This window comes from Dendropsophus ebraccatus, chromosome 15 (genome assembly GCF_027789765.1).
Source record: "Dendropsophus ebraccatus isolate aDenEbr1 chromosome 15, aDenEbr1.pat, whole genome shotgun sequence".
NCBI lineage: Eukaryota > Metazoa > Chordata > Amphibia > Anura > Hylidae > Dendropsophus > Dendropsophus ebraccatus.
Window position 1 is genome coordinate 13,254,359 of NC_091468.1, and position 15,447 is coordinate 13,269,805.

At 43.2% G+C, this 15,447-nt stretch overlaps 1 protein-coding gene across 1 annotated transcript in view; it reads left to right on the forward strand.

Annotated features, from left to right (window-relative positions):
• Positions 1 to 255: 255 nt before the first annotated feature.
• The window catches only part of PACC1 (proton activated chloride channel 1), a 51,298-nt gene continuing 36,106 nt past the window's right edge, over positions 256 to 15,447 (forward strand). The window contains exon 1 of the mRNA XM_069954227.1: positions 256 to 359. The gene's annotated coding sequence lies outside the window, so the exon portion shown is untranslated. The remainder of the gene's footprint in view (positions 360 to 15,447) is intronic.

Below are 15,447 nucleotides of genomic sequence, written 5' to 3' on the forward strand. Positions count from 1 at the left end.
AATACAGAATAACTAGCTGACTGGCGGGGGGGGTCCAACATGTGGGGCCTACAGTGATCACAAGACATGGAAGTTTAATATCCCCAAGTGCTATTGATGTAAATGGTTAACTTTGGATAGGAACATTTAAAGGGGTAGTTCATAAAAAAAAATTCTTTCAAATCAACTGGTGCCAAAAAGTGTCAGAGATTTGTATTTTACTTCTATGAAAACTCTTCCAGTACTTATCAGCTGCTGTATGTCCTGCAGGAAGTGGTGGATTCTTTCCAGTCTGGAGAGCAGGAGAGGTTTTCTATGGATATTTGCTACTGCTCTGGACAGTCCTGTCTCGGACAGAGGTGGATAACCCCTTTAAGCAGGTGACAAACACTAATCTATACATCTTTGCCTATGATTATATTTACATCTACATGGTTTGGGGGAATTTAACTAAATGAATAACAAGTAAATTGTCAGCATAAGGTACCGAGCATCATAATAGAACAAGTTTATGAGTTTTGAAAAGTAATAAAAATTTGGAAAATTACAATTTTAAAAAAGTAACAAAAAGTTTCCACTCCAGTAGGAGTCTCTGGTGTCTTTTTAAATGTTGCAAAACAGTGACCTCTTCTACAATACTGTCTGTGATGTTGATATGGTATGTTCCTTGGTATATAATGGTATATTGTTTTCTTTTTTGCACACTTATAAAACATGGCGCATCGCTCTTGGAGTGACAGTATGTTCCACAAGAGCCGGTTTAAGCTTGCAGTCTCAGAAATATGGTCTCCTTGTTTCTCACAAGAAAAAAAGGAACAAAAAGAATTGATTGCACTGTTCCTTAAAGGGCAACTCCAGCAAAAATTATTTTCTTTCAAAGCAACTGGTGCCAGAAAGTGCCAGAGTTTTACCAAAACTGAGACGGAACACAGAATGTGATGCATTGGGAATGTGCTATTTTCCCAGGAAGGAAAAAAAAAGTCATGGCAGGAGGATTATATAAATGATGATGTTAGTTAACCCTTTAGGGACACAGTGGATTTTGGCCTGATAGGGGTACTCTGTCGAAAATCTTTTTCTTTCAAATCAACTGGTTTCAGAAAGTTCTATAGATTTGTAATTTACTTTTATTTAAAATTCTCAGCATTGATCAGTGTTACCTGCAATCTTCACATAGAGTCTGCCTGTGGCAGACCATATGAGAAGATCATGGAGCTGCCTGCACGGCGGTAAGTAAGAGACCCCCGGAAGTCAGGGAAAATGCAGGGTCCCTATCGGACAGTGACAGGAGAACAGCTCCTGTCACTGACACATAAATGCTGCGATCGGCGGCATTAAAGGGGTTAATGACGGGCGATCATGCTGCCGCCTGTCATTAACTGTGAGGACCCGACTGCTGTTAGCTGCTGGTCCTCACTCTATGTGGAGTGGGCTTAACTCCTAAACTCGCTTCATAGTGCCCCTTGACCCTCTGGACTACTGTTATGTCATGGGTCCTTAAAGGGTTAAAGGAGTATTCTCATTTTAGCAAGTTATCCATTTTGCCAGAATAAGGAATAACTTGCAGATCAGTCGTGGTCCGGCTTCTGTAAGATTGTGGCCCTGAATGAGCAGATTGCACATGAGCAGACAATCGGCACAGCCAAATGCTCCTGTGTTCTCTATGGGGGGCAGTAAACCGCAGTCAGGCTACTGTGGCGCTGACTTATCGCTCCAAGAACAATAGAACATTTGACAAATGATGATGGAGAAGCAATGGGCATGTTGGATTTTCACTGCCCTTCTCTCCACCATCATCTGTCATTGGGGAGTTGTGAGGCTATCGGTCAGGCCCCTGGCCTGTAATGCTCTATCCTATGGATCGGGTATAACAAGCAGAGATGGGATACCCCTTTAAGTGGAAATCCCTATGGCTTGTGACACTGGCACTTTATTTTCTGTAAGAGTATCTTGATATCCAGGATACATGGATGATATAACCTGACTATATACTGTATACTATAAACGGTATACTGTATGTTGGGATCATTATTGGGGATCTGCTGATCCATCACAAACTAACACAAATAAAAAATATTCTATAATCTATCTCCTATCTATCTATCTATCTATCTATCTATCTATCTCCATCTCTCTATCTATCTATCTATCTATCTCCTATCTATCTCCTATCTATCTATCTCCTATCTATCTATCTATCTATCTATCTCCTATCTATCTATCTATCTATCTATCTATCTATCTATCTATCTATCTAGAGCAGAGTAACAGCCGCACGTCCAGATCCAGAGCGGTGGGTGCTGTGCAGTGAAAGTCCTATGGCATAGGATCCCCAATGTAGAAACGGCAAGAGACCGCAGCACACCGAAGTAAAGGTGAATAGTGTTTATTCCATCATCAAGGTACATACAACGTTTCGATTCAATCCAGAATCATTATCAAGCATGATAATGATTCTGGATTGAATCGAAACGTTGTATGTACCTTGGTGATGGAATAAACACTATTCACCTTTACTTCGGTGTGCTGCGGTCTCTTGCCGTTTCTATCTATCTATCTCCTATCTATCTATCTGTCTATCTATCTCCTATCTATCTATCTCCTATCTATCTATCTATCTATCTATCTATCTATCTATCTGGTGAACCCCTTGTTCCCCTGTGGACAGTGACCTGCCGGGTTGTTGCGGGGTCCCTTGGATTCTTATCACGGTGGTCCAGAGTGGAGGTTTCTAGCAACTGGGCCCTACCTGAGGCTTCTAGCAACTTTGCTCTATCCAGATCAGTTCCTTACCTCTGTTTGGATACTATCCTGCACTGTGTCTCTCCTTGTCCACGGCGTAGGTTAGGATGATCCCTGACTTGTCCTCTCTAGTGGAAGCTTAACACTGCATAGTCTGGACCTGAGGTTGCTTGAGAGAAAACTGTGTCTACCTGCATGTGCTCTCTGTCTAGACCACAAGTTAGACTGGGGACCTGGCAGCAGCCAAGGCCCAACTTGGCTGCTGCAGGGAGCGTTCTAGCTAGCGTCTTTCCTCTACTCAATCCAAAGACAAAAAAAACCTACACTTCCTCTACCCATGTGACTTCCTTCCTGCAGCGCATGTAAGGTGTGCTGTGAGTGGGTGAGGAGTGCGTATGTAAAAATTAAAGAGAGAGATAATAGGTGAGAAGAAGAAAGAACTCTCATTAGTGTACAGACCCATGTGGTACATAAACAAAACAATAACCCTTTGGGTACTACAGCTGTGCAATGGCACAACAGCACCTGGTCTGATGGATCATGTTTTCTCTTATATCATATGGACGGCCGGGTGTGTATGCGTCACTTACCTGTGGAACAGATGGCACCAGGCTGCACTATGGGAAGAAGACAAGATGGCGGAGGCAGTGTAATGGGCAATATTCTGCTCTAGGCTTTGTGTCCTGGCATCATGTGTATATTACTGTGACACCTACCACCTACCTATATGACATCAAGTGGGATGTACTGTGTGCTGGAAAAACAAGTCCGATCTATGGAGGCCGCACCTCATAGGATCTAAAGGGGTATTCCTATTTCAAGAAGTTATCTGCACAATAGGGGATATCAGGCCGATCAGTGGGGATTTGATTGCTGGGACCCCTGCTGATCATCACACGGGAATAAAGGTGCTATGTCCACTAAATATGAACAGAACATAACACATACAGTATGTGCAGCCAGTGCTCCATGTATACTCTTTGGGGCTTCTGAACATTGCCGAACACTGAGCTGAACAAATTTCTAGGGTCACTTATGACTGGCACTAAGGGTTCCTAAAGGACTTTGTGCCACTATACATGGCCTCTGCGTGCAGCTTTATAGCATGCATGTGCTATTTTTCTTATTAGAGACAACTAGTCACTCCCTTAGAGGCCATCCTAAGGACAGATCAGTATTTAAAGGGGAACTATCAGCAGGTTAGACAAATCTAACCTGCTGATAGCTCCCTATTGTGCAAGGGGCCCCGAGGAGGATAGTATGTCTCCTACCTTCCTCCTCTACACCGTTCCTGTGCTGTTAGTTGTTTAATCCTTGGTCCGGAGCACCGTTAGGAGCACTGCCCCGCTCTTAGAGTTCCGATACGGCCCAACGCTTCATTGATTATCATTAGAAGGAGAGGGTCGGTTAACGCAATGGGGCAGAGCAATGCTCCTAATAGTGCTCCGAACCAAGGACTACACTGCTAACAGCACCGGAACGGTGCTGAGGAGGAAGGTAAGAGACATACCTTCTTCCTCGGGGCCCCGTGCAAAATAGGGGGCTATCAGCGTGTTAGATTCATCTAACCTGCTGATAGTTTCCCTTTAAATCTAGAAAATCCCTTTAAGCAACAAGTCTTTTCAGCATTGTACCACTCCAATCTACCTACTGTACAAAGCAGAACAATAGAAAAACAATCAGCCACATTTTTACCTCTTTGCTGGATACAATGTTGACTTGTTATATCACCAATTGGAACAAGAGGGGGAAAGTCTGATGAAAGCGATGCAAGCCTGGCATTCCTGCGTGCACTGCATACACATAACTCTGATACTGGTTACCATGGAGAATTATGTATATAAACACACACATGCGAGCAGAGCGAGCGCTGCTGACATCAACGTAAAGAGGAAGCTCTAAGAACACCCTGCATGAAGACAATGCTCAGCATACAGAATGTCTATGAGAATCCTGGTCCCCAGCCATTGACTTCACCCACAATGACTTCAATGCAACCAGAAGGTGAAATTATATAAGAGAAGTAGATATAAAAAATATGCAAACAGGTTCCCACATACAATGAGGCAATAAAAGCAGCAAGAAGAGAGTGTAAATGACTATAGAGGAGGATTGGGGTGCGCAGAGTTAGCTATATTCAGCAGTATGAGAGCTGCAATCTGTTTGGTTGATATGGGCAACTGCTCCCATTTACTTTGCATTTCTTTGGATAGTTATCCCCCATGTATTAAAGAAGCACTCCATTTTTATTTTACCTATATAATGCAAATTCACCACCAGTATTCCTGCAGGGTCATTTGTTTCCTCCCAGCTCAGTAGAATCCATACATTGCAGTATTGTCATGTGATCGACGGTCTGGTAACCAATAAATTACAGGATTTAATGTGTAGATAGGAAGCCATGTTACTGCCTGTCTTATTCATCCCTATGTCCCCTCCACGATGCTGGAGAGCAGTTATATAGTCGATGAATCCATACACTGACTAGCTGCAGTTATACAATTCCCCCAAGCAACCGACTATCTTTTCTGTGTACAGATTCTCTAGCGCATCCTATGAGATGCAGCCAACAGTGCTGTCCCCTGCACCCGAAAATAAAAATCACAGGCAGCCAGAGGGGTGCGGAAACATAATAAATAAAGTGTACTTACCCATCCCTGTGCCCCTGCAGCATTGCCTTAGCGATCTCTGACAGACACCGGCCTCCTTCTTCTGCAACGTCACCCCGCTCAGCCAATCAGTGACTGGGGCGGAGCACCGCTGCAATCACTGACTGGTTGAGCAGGCAATCCATCAGTGAGGCTGTGACATTGCAGCAGCAGGAGCCAGGGCCGTGACGTTCCAGGAAACCGGATGAAAATGACATCCAGCAGCTGTCCGAGAGCTGGGATGGTTAAGTATACATTGGTAAAATATACATCGGTTAAGTATACATGTACCTGCTCCCCCCCATGCCGCACTGCCCTATCCCCCCAAGCATATAGAAAGTGGTAAGTAAGGCGTGCAGGCAGAAAACCTGCAGCTTATAACAATAGGTTTATACACAATCCAGCTCCACTATAAATCACCCTGGTCAGGCACTACCCTCCATCCTTGGTGAGGACAAGACGGAAAGAGTTTTAAAGTTTCCAATTCCACAAATGTGTAAACAATTTTTTAACCTTTATTGCTTCAGAATAAAAGTACCTGACATATACAAGAGTCCATGCACTGTGACTGCTCATGGTGATCTTATTCATGCTCATACTACCATTACACCCTGTGCTCCATATACAGGGGAAGTTATCACTTATAGTGTAGTGATGTGTGATGCATATAACAATACCTGCGTCTGAGTCCAGCTATCATCTGCAGGTCATGGGGTCAGTGACATCAGTGATGTGTAGTAGTCGAGAGTATCATTTATGGCCACTCCAAGCGACTCTGTACCCACAATCTGTCCCTTCCAAACAGCTTTTACCTTTGGATAGCTGCTTTTAATCCAAGATCTGTCCTCGGCAGGTGATACAGTTATTGTCCTAAAAAACAACTTTTAAACTTGCAGCCCCATGCCCAATGGACGTGGCCTAGATTGTGTGTGCATTAGGCTGGCACGCCCTCTCTGTCCCTCCTCCCCGCCCTCCTCATCATTAGGAATGCTCCAGGCAGGTTGTCTCCTATTCATCAGCTGTGTGAATACCGAACATGGGCTGGATCGTTAAGGCACCTGTGCAATGTTCAGACAGGAGAAAATGTTTCAGTGGCATTCCTAATGATGAAGAGGGTGGGGAGGCGGGACGGAGGGGTGGTACAAAGTTAGGGCACAGATATTCTAAGCCACGCCCGTAGGGCACGGGGCTGTAAGTTTAAAAGTTGTTTTTTAGGACAATAACTGCATCACCTGCCGAACGGACCCCAGGACACATCTTGGATTAAAAGCAGCTATCTGCAGGTACAAGCGGTTTGGGGGGGGGGGGGGTCAGATTGTTAATACTGAGTCGCTTTCAGTGGTTTTTAAAACACAGGTACACTTTAAATAACAACAATTAATGCCTAATTCTGACAATATCCAGCCATGATGCAGATAAAGCCGGCCAAGGACTTGTTTACCTTATTTGTCATAAAAGGGGGTGGGAGGACAGAGAGAAAAGCTCACACACACATTTTTGTGTCTTCAGCAGAAAGCAGCAGTTCAGAACTGGGGGAAGGAGACTGAATAGATAATGACAAGTATGGAAGGAATTGTTAGTCTCACTGTGGGCAGCAACATATGAAAAGTTATGTTTGAATGGAGTACCCCTTTAATTTTTTAATTAAGATGATGAGATACCCATTAATGAGTGCACACACAGCTCAGTTACTGACAAATCCGTTCTGAAGAAAAGTTTGGTGAGTGTGAATCTGTCCTAACCATGTTAACCTATAAGTCTGTAAGATACACAAACAGTGGGACGTTCCCCATCAGAATCAAAAAACAATTCAGGGGACATCTAGAGGGGGTGAGTAATTTTTCTGCAGGACCTTGGGAATTTTTGTAAATTAGCTACATGACGGAGCTTCAATGTAAAGTTTGTTTTAGAAGCTCCAGTGTTTTTTCCATATTTGTTAATCTGTGACACTACTGTCTGTTTATTTTTCCTTTTTTTTTTAGCTTCCGTGTGTTTTTTAGCCACTATATCATATTGTATAAAATTCTCAGCAGACCTTTGCTGTATCCTTGGGCAAAGAAAAAAAACTGTTTAACAAGAAGTTATTACATCACACAAGGAAGTCTATAGAGAAAAGAAAAAGCCTTGGGTAAAAGTTGCAGCGTTGTCTGTTCAAAGTGGGGAAAAACCCACAAGATTTTTCAAGGAAAATAGTGCACCATAACCCAGACTTTCCTCATCTCTGATCTATCACCCATATGTTTTTTAAATCTACATCATGGTCTTGTTTTTTGCACAATGTATCATATATATTTAGTAATTATCTTGAAGTACATGTAAGTTAGGCCTTATTCACACATCCCGCAAAGTTGTCCGTGATTGCAACTTAGCACCCATTGATTTCTTTTGTGCTACTCACACAATTCGCTTTTCAGGGAAATAAAATAGGATATGTCCTAGTGGAGATTGTGATTGTGGTACGGATTAGCCTATAGAAGTCTATGGGATCCGGTTTTTTTTTTTGCGGATTTCACAGCTATCACATCCGTAACGTCTGTGCAAAATGTGGGTCAAAATGTGGGTCAAATATGGGGTTAAAAAATGGGTTTACTGACAATCTTTTAATATACTTTAAAGTGACTCTGTACCCACAATCTGACCCCCCCCCCCAAACCTCTTGTACCTTCGGTTAGCTGCTTTTAATCCAAGATCTGTCCTGGGGTCTGTTCGGCAGGTGATGCAGTTATTGTCCTAGAAAACTACTTTTAAACTGGCAGCCCTGTGTCCAACTGGAGTATCTGTGGCCTAACTTTGCACCACCCCTCCTTCCCTCCTCCCCACCCTCTTCATCATTAGGAATGCCACTGGAACATTTTCTCCATGCTGAACATTGCATAGGTGCTTAACGATCCAGCCCATGTGCCGGGCTGCCACAGGTGAGGAATAGGAGACAATCTGCCTGGAGCATTCCGAATGATGAGGAGGGTGGGGAGGAGGGACGGAAGGGGGGGGGTGCAAAGTTAGGGCACAGATACTCCCGGCACGGGTTGCCAGTTTAAAAGTGTTTTTTTTAGGACAATAACTGCATCACCTGCCGAACGGACCCCAGGACAGATCTTGGATTAAAAGCAGCTATCTGAAGGTACAAGTGGTTTGGGGGTACAGAGTGGCTTTAAATATTTTGGCAATAATGTGTTTTAAACCTAGCCTATACTTTCTAATTCCAGAGGGCGCTGTTTGCATAATTTCTTATTCATTGTTATACTGGGCGAAATCTCAACTCTATCTTCATTAAAAAAAGAAGTCCTGGTCCAATGTGCGCGCCCAAGCAAGGCAGTCATTTGATTGAACTGCAGGTGCCGAAGCAGAAGCACTATCACAGAGCAGAAGAAGCAGGTTGGGGTATGTGTGTGTGTGTGGGGGGGACTTGTACCGGCAGGGGGCTTATCAGCACGTGGCAAGGTGTACCAAATTGTGTGGGGCTTACTAGCAGGTGGGGGCGGGGCTTACCGGCAAGGGGGCGTACCGGTGGCGGGGGGGGGGGGGTTACCATTATTATTGAATCCCACACTGTATTATCAGCCTTTCTGCAATGAAGCAGCAGAGGAGACAGCAATACAGGCTGGGATGTCACTCATTGGCACTTGGCATGTGAAAGATGACAGGCTATGTCATTTATCGAGTACATGCCCAACATGATTGAGAGTAAATGCCAAATAGGTGTGTTCTTTCTCTTGTACACCTGTCGGAAAACCTCCTTACTCTAGGTTAAGTGGTGATGTAGCGCACTTTCAGGTTTCACCACTAGATGTCAGTATGCTCTTATGTATTGCACAGCTGAAGCTAGCAAAGGGTTACTGTTTTATGTGTATCATGTGTTTTGCTGGCCTATAGGAGATGCTCTTTACTTACCAGCCTATCACTCTTCTGCTTTCTCTTGCACACATTCCTTTCTACCACTCACAGGGTACCTTACTTAGCTCCTGTAGGAAGTTACTTGGTGGGAGGAGGTGTAGCATCAGTTCCTATTAAGATTCTCGTGGGAGGACACACAGAGTAGATGTCCTTGCTGTAGCCAAGCCGGGCCTTGCTCTGCCAGGACCCTTGTCCTACCGTGACAAGAGCCCAAGGGACACATCACAACCCAGCAGGTCACCAACCATTTCTGGGGAGTACAGCCAGCCACTATACAAAGCAGTTACCACCATCACACCTGTTTGCTGGACTAGCACTGGCGTCACAACACTTACATTTGGCTGAGCTGTCACAACCACCTGTCATAACATCATCACGGTGATGCCTACCACATGAGCAGGGAGACAGGGGAAATATTTGGGCACCAGAGCTGCAACGAAAATTGCCAGACAGCAGCCAAAGAGGTAGCCCTAACTGTATGTGAACTTTCTTTTTTAAGGCTCTAAGGCTGGGTTCACACTGTGTTACTCCAGTCTGTTGTTGGTAACCCAGCTAAGGCTACATACAAACTGTGTTTTACTGTACGTAAGAGATGTAGTATAGCTGCACAGAAACCCCCATGCATTAGATGAGGTCTAATGCGTGTCTTAGTTAATAAACAGATGACCTTAAGCAGCCAATCAAAATAAAGGTTTCTTTTTGGAACTGCATTTCTCAAAATGGAAGCTGAACTCTTATGGTTGCTATGACAACATCCAAGTCAGTCTCCATTGATGAGGCCTATTGTGTGTCTAAGGTAATAGACGGGTAAATCAAAAGCTTAAAGCGTAACTGTCATGTTTTTTTTTATTGCAGAAATCAGTAGTATAAGCGATTTTAAGAAACTCTGTAATAGGTTTTATCAGCCAAAAAAAGCCTCCTTCTGTACTCAAGAAGCAATCTCCCAGCCTCCCCCCCGACTTCTTATCTGTGCATTATCAGGCAAACACGTCTTCATTACAGAGAAGCCAGTGAAGACGGGTTCTGCTCTCTCCATTCTATCCTTATGGAGGGGGGAGGGGCTGAGGGAGATGAGGGAGCAGGAAGAGGTGACATGAAGGTCAGCTGTTTGTAGACTCTCTGGGCACCTAAACCGCAGGATTCTGGGGTCAGAAAGGTCAGTGCTTATCTATGAACTTACTGAGAGAAGATTGCAGGGTGTTGTGCTTTGCAGGACTGCTCCGTGCTCACTCACTCTTAACAGCCCCTCCCCCTCCATAGCCACATAATGGAGACAGAAATCCTGCTGCTTCTGCAGTGAGGGGGGAGGCTGGGAGATTGCTTTTTCATTCCAGAAGCAAACTCTTTTGGTTTATAAAACCTATTACAGAGTTTCTTAAAATCACTTGTACTATTGATATTTAATGTTTTTAAAAAAAAAAATGGCCCTGAAATGACAGTTACGCTTTAACTTCTATAAACTGTCTCCATCGATGAGGCCTAGTATGTATCTGGGATAATAGACAGATTCAGCCGTCTGAACAGTCATGTTGTGTGAGGAATCAGCATAGATTTCACAATCACTTATTGTTATCATTATTTACATTTCTTTTCCTTTTTCTGATTATATAAAATTCCTGTTTTTCTCAAGTCGAGCCCTGGGTCACTGAGCTGGGAAATGAAAAACGAAACACAACAAATAGATGGGTGGACTTGTTACAGTGGCGGAGTGGTACTGTATCATTGTGGGCAAGAACCGTGCAGCTAAACATCCACTCAAACATAACTTTTCATATGTTGCTGCTCATGGTGAGACTAACAACTCCTTTCATACTTGTTTTTATCTATTTAGTTTCCTTCCACCAGTTCTGAGCTGCTGCTTTCTGCTGAAGACACAAAAATCTGTGTGTGAGCCTTTCACTCTATCTCCCCCTCCTCCCCCCTCCCTTCTGAGACGGCTGATGTAAACAAGTCCCTGACTGGCTTTATATGCAGCATTGTAGCTTCTTCCTAATGCCAGTGAGTTAACCAGCCACTTGGCCTAAGAATAATCCTCCCAGCATTACAAAAAAGCTACAAAGTTGCAGATGAAGCCAGTTAGAGACTTGTTAACATCAGCCGTCTCAGAAGGGAGGAGGGGGGAAGAGGGGGAGAAGGAGAGAAAAGCTCACATAGAGATTTTTGTGCCTTCAGCAGAAAGCAGCAGCTCAGAAGTGGGGGAAGGAGACTGAATAGATCATAACAAGTATGGAAGGAATTGTTAGTCTCACTGTGGGCAGCAACAATAAAGTTAAGTTTCAGTATACCCATTTAAATCATGTCATAATTTTACAGTCAGCGTCATTACGTACGCATCGATTCTAAATATGTGTGCTTGGGGATATGAGGATTTCCTGTTTATTTCACTTTGCTTTTATATATATATATATATATATATATATATATATATATATATATATATATATATATATTTATTTTATTTTTTTTTACATTTTCACTTTATTTTACTAATACTAATACATTGCAGTGCTGATTGCAGTGGATTATGCCTGTCACAGGCATAGCAGATTAAACTCTCCCTAAGGCTCAGCCTGATCTGTTCCCATAGCTATGACACAGGAGGCTTTCAGTCATAGCTACCATCAGAACTGTGCGATCACTTCACAGAACCCTGACTGTGAACAGAGGGAGAATTCTTCCTCTGTTCTTCTATATAGATACTGCAGTTGCATTGACCACAACATACATAGGATTAACTGATGGGATCCGAGCACAGATGCCACAGGCACAGCTCCTGTGTCCATTTCATCCGAGGACATACCGGCTCATCAATATGTGGGAACGCACCACGTGAACATGATTATGCAGGAAGGGTTTAAAGAGGTTGTCCAGGCTTAGTTGTCCAGGACGTTTTCATGGGACAGGCCATCAGTATATGATTAGCGGGAGTCTGATTGGCAACCCCATCTAAGGAAGAGGCCATCCCGGCTTTAAAACACGTAGCTGTATTATAGCAATATGTTTTAATAAAATTTCATTTTATCACATTGGCGTTCCTGTCATGCTGAAGTCCTGCAACCATTTTACCTGTGTGGAGGTTATCAGCAGCTGGAAGCAGACAGCGCCGTACAACATGCAGTGGCCATGCTGAGTTACTGCAGCTTACCTCCCATTGAGAGCAATGTACGGAGGTAGCCGATACGTATGAAGCGGCCGTCGCTGATAGATCACCCCAGTAGTGTCCTTCACTCCCTTCCCTGCACAACTAACATGTTGTTTCTACAAAATTATATTAATTAACATTACATAGTGACCGCATGTTTCTAATCAGCAAGGGTGTCAGATATTGGTCAGAGTAGACAGTAGACTTCCAAGAACACCCCTTAGGACAGCCCCATACCCCAAGATTGTGTGTGATGTGGCATGTCAGTTCTACTAAAGTGAATGGGATTGAGCAATACAATATATGACCTGTGGACAGGTGTGTTTTGGCAACAAGCAGCCATGTTTTTCTAATTTTGAGCAAACCCTTAAAAACATTTTGTAAAACACAGCACTTTGCTACAGTATATAAAGTAACCATGGGCAGCGAGCCGCTACGTGATGTAACCTGTGGTTTTCTGGCTCTTGCACAACACATTGCAAGCTCAGCAAAGCAGCAAGTGGTGTGAGAGCGTAACAGTCATCTATGTCATATGCGCGGTATTACATAGTACTGCTACCATAAGACCTATGGCTGCAAGCCAAGTGCCACCAAAAGTTTCCATGAGGTTCCTCCTGTCTGTGATGTCTATACCGTGTCTGTGACTCCTAACAGTTGCGTATAGCAATGCACGATCAGCATGGTTCCAATATACACAAAAAATTTAGTCATGGATTTAGTCGTACCAGTTTCACCAATCAGGTGCTTCCATCTAGTGGTAGTTACACCAACACTCACATACCTACTGACTAAACAAAACTTAGAAAACCACTCTAATAATGAGATATTCAATCTTTATCAAGTTTGCATAAAATTTTTAATATACTTAGAACACTATACATCAACATCATCATTTATAGTAAAGAATGCTGGGGATAAATCCAGATACATCAACATATATCCAAACTAAACTACAGTATGAAGTAACTCAGTAATTCAAACTATAGGTTTATACCGCCATCTAGTGGTAGTCTGAGCTAAATGCGACAAACTATTTTGCAACTTTTTCACACTGTAAGACCAGTTTCACATGTAACGAGTTATGGAATTTTCATTCTGCTGCAAGTATGTAATCACCGTCCCCCTTAACCCATTGCTGACAGGTGAATTATTTACCAGTCCGTGATCCGGCCTGCTTCTGGGGCTCCCGGCTCCCATAGTCTCGCTTAGTCAATCAGTGGCTGCGCCGGGACAGTGCACTGATTGGCTGGACGGGACACCAGGGAGCCGGGAGCCCCAGAAGCAGGCAGCATCGTGGACAGGTAAAGTATTCACCGGTCAGTAAAGGCACAGGTCAGGCAGGATTCGCCAAGAGGTGTGAGTCCTGCAGAGAAATTGGGAGTGGGCCTAATGTAACACCGGTCCTTATACATGTCCCCTCTAATTTTCTGATTGAAATCTGCTGTTTCTATTCTAAGGAGTCCTGTGATCAGTGTCACTCAGTGAGAGAATTACTCCAAAACTTAGAGTTTAGCTTGTTGGGGACTGACATGGGTAACGGCAGTGTCCATACAGGACTGTAATGTCACAGTTCTTTATATTCATATTGATTAATTCATATACAGCCAGGAAATAAGGAACTCAAGATGTTTTTTATCCCTTTTTTATTATTATTTTCTTTGTAGTCATTACAAATGAATTCATCTTTGGTTAATATAGGAAGACAATCTGCAGTAGAAATGAACCTTCAAGACCCAGGATCACTCAGTGAAAATTTAATGCACACTGGACGATTTTCCTTAAGGACCCTCTGAACGTCAAAAACTGTATCCAATGGGGATGTGAACATCTGCCCCAAAGAAAATCCCCCCCCTGTCTTTTGCCTATAGATACTTCAGGCTAATGTATAAAGACTTCTGTATTGTAGGTCTATGTGGATAAAAGACACCAATAAGAGGTAAGCTTACAGAAGACAGATTGATACAGCTCCCAGTAAACTAAATAATATTCCAGTCTACAGAAAACTCTTAAGCTCCCCCTAGTGTTGGCTGGAGGCAGTCAGAATTTTCTCATTTAACTTTATGGCAGTGCTCAGGGTGGAGAAAGGCTGGAGCTCTGTGGCACAAGCCTTAGTGGGAAACAAATATTTTTTTGTAAATTTACTGCACGATTTGCCACCACAAACTTATTATGAGCGAACTTGAGCGAGATGAGCAAACTTACAACAAGTTCAGGTTCGTGCAAACCCAGTAATCAGCATTTGAATCCTGCAGCCTAGAAACCATGGATGCAGCCTATGGCGCGAACCCAAACTCACTATAAGTTTGCTCATCTCTACTTAAAGGAGAAGTCCGGCAAAAATTTTTATTAAAATATTGTATTACCCCCCAAAAGTTATACAAATCCCCAATATACACTTATAACGGGAAATGCACATAAAGTTCTTTTTTCCCTGCACTTACTACTGCATCAAGGCTTCACTTCCTGGATTAAAATGAGATAAAATAGTGATGCCACTTCCTGGATAAAATGGTGATGTCACTTCCTGGATAAAATGGTGATATCACTTCCTGGATAAAATGGTGATGTCACGACTCGACTCCCAGAGCTGTGCGGCTGTGGCTGCTGGAGAGGATGATGGCAGGAGGACACTGAGGGACACAGGGCTCTGGAGGGACACTGAGCATCCCCCTGCCATCATCCTCTCCAGCAGCCACAGCCCGCACAGCTTTGGGAGTTGAGTCGTGACATCACCATTTTATCCAGGAAGTGAAGCCTTAATGTAGTAGTAAGTGCAGGGAAAAAAGAACTTTATAAGCATTTCCCGTAATAAAAGTGTAGAGTGTATTGGGGATTTGTATATCTTTTGGGGGGTAATACAATACTTTAATAAAACATTTTCCCCATACTTCTCCTCTAAGATTTGTTTTTAAGACGTACATAGTTAACTCTTTCATAAGTCTTCCATCAAAATTACAAAACAAAAAAAAGTTTTCTAAAAGTTACTAAACTGACTACAGCTACAAAAATCTTGTACACATACATAATGAGGTATATGATTCA